At 39.1% G+C, this 1,792-nt stretch overlaps 1 long non-coding RNA gene across 1 annotated transcript; it reads right to left on the bottom strand.

Annotated features, from left to right (window-relative positions):
- Window positions 1–533: 533 nt before the first annotated feature.
- Window positions 534–1,300, bottom strand: LOC116404622. Its single transcript, XR_004217584.1, has 2 exons — window positions 673–1,300; window positions 534–587 (listed from the first exon to the last, which is right to left on the bottom strand). It is a non-coding gene; the product is annotated as an uncharacterized LOC116404622 (long non-coding RNA).
- Window positions 1,301–1,792: the final 492 nt, after the last annotated feature.

Consider the following 1,792-nt stretch of genomic DNA (forward strand, 5'->3'; position numbering starts at 1 on the left):
GGATACATACCCAAAATTGAGATAATTGAAGTTCACATGTGAAAGCAACATGGCATAGGAAGAAAGAAAAGAAAAGGAAGTAAAAGGGAGAGAGTAGGGGAGGGTTTTGGGAAGCAACAGGCAAGAGGACTTGACTTTATATTCCCAAATCCCAAAACAAAATCCACTATACAATGAAAGCTTTTTATAGCCTAAAATTAGAAAACCCCATAAATAAGAATAAGAAAGAAAGTACTAAGAAGCATTTATTCTCTCACACCCAATCTAAACGAAAATAATACTATAACGTAACGTACACCCAATCTAAACGAAAATCACAAGATTCACATCTGCATCTCATACAAACACCATCTACAATCTCCGTCCTGTCCACATACACACATTTATATATAGATTCCATGACAATCACGATATACATTCGACATCAAGTCTACTTCAATTCATATACATTCATATATATTTTCAGTCAACCCACAGTATACATTCAACACACATACAGTTCACAATCACAATTGAGTCCAGTAGAAAATCTCTTACCTCGATTTCTATGCAAATTCTTCAATCTACTAAATCCAATGAATCAAATCCTAAACATAATCAATCATAAAATCAACATCGTTCTAAATAGTTTCAACCTTTCAAATTAGTCCATATGTAAATTCCACAACTTACCGAAATACTGGCGAACTGAACCCTCAACAATTCACAAATTGGTTGTGAATTTAAGGGAGCCCAAGGTTACTCCCAACACCTCAACGCACGACTGTCGAACTCGCAGCAAAATCCTAAGTGTGGGTCGGTCAGCGGTCGGCTAAAGGAGACGTGGCCGGAGAATCGCGCGGCAGTGCAACGGTTGGAATGAAGGTTGCGCGGCAGTTACAGGTGGATGGGCGCGGCGGTTTCGATCCGAAGGAGAAAAGAGAGGGTGGCGGTTGGGTTCGGCGAGCGGCGGCGGTTTTGCTTCGCGAACGGAGATGGAGACGGCAGATCGGCGCGCGGGACGACTGCAACGCAGATCTGGACTGGCAGCGGCGCGGTCTTGCTTCGCGAACAGAGATGGAGACAGCAGATCGGAATGGAGGTCGCGGCGCTCGACTTCAGTAGGGGAGACGCGGCGGCCGACGGCTGCTGCGAACGGAAGAGAAGGGGAAGGAGACGGTGGGGTCGTCGCGGCGCACGGGAGGAAGGAGAATAGGGGCGGCGATTGCGGCTGGGGAGAAGGGGAAGGACGCACGGGGAGGAAGAAGGAAATAGGGAAAAGAAAGAAAAAGGAAAAAGAAAAGAAAAGGAAAAAAGAAAAAACAATATATATATTTCTTTTTCTTTTCTTTTTATTTAAATTAAATATATATATATATATATATATATATAAAAAAAAACAAAATATATATATATATATACCTTTGGGGCATTACAAGCAGAGGTTCTTGACGTTTTAAAAACGTCAAGAATTTTTATAAATTTCTTGACGTTTTAAAAACGTCAAGCAATTTTTACAATAGTCTTGACGTTTTAAAACCGTCAAGAATATTTTATAAATTTCTTGACGTTTTTAAAACGTCAAGTAAAATTTTAAATGCTTGACGTTTAAGAAACGTCAAGCATGTCGAATTCATACGCTTCTTAACGTTTTAAGAACGTCCAAAAATTAATAGACATTTCTTGATGTTTTAAAAACGTCAAGAAAAAATTTATTTTTTCTTGACGTTTAATAAACGTTAAGAATGATGTTTCAGAAAAATTCTTGACGTTTTTTATTAAAAATGAAATCTTTCTTGACGTTTTTCGAAAA

This window comes from Cucumis sativus, chromosome 6, assembly GCF_000004075.3.
Source record: "Cucumis sativus cultivar 9930 chromosome 6, Cucumber_9930_V3, whole genome shotgun sequence".
Classification (NCBI taxonomy): Eukaryota; Viridiplantae; Streptophyta; class Magnoliopsida; order Cucurbitales; family Cucurbitaceae; genus Cucumis; species Cucumis sativus.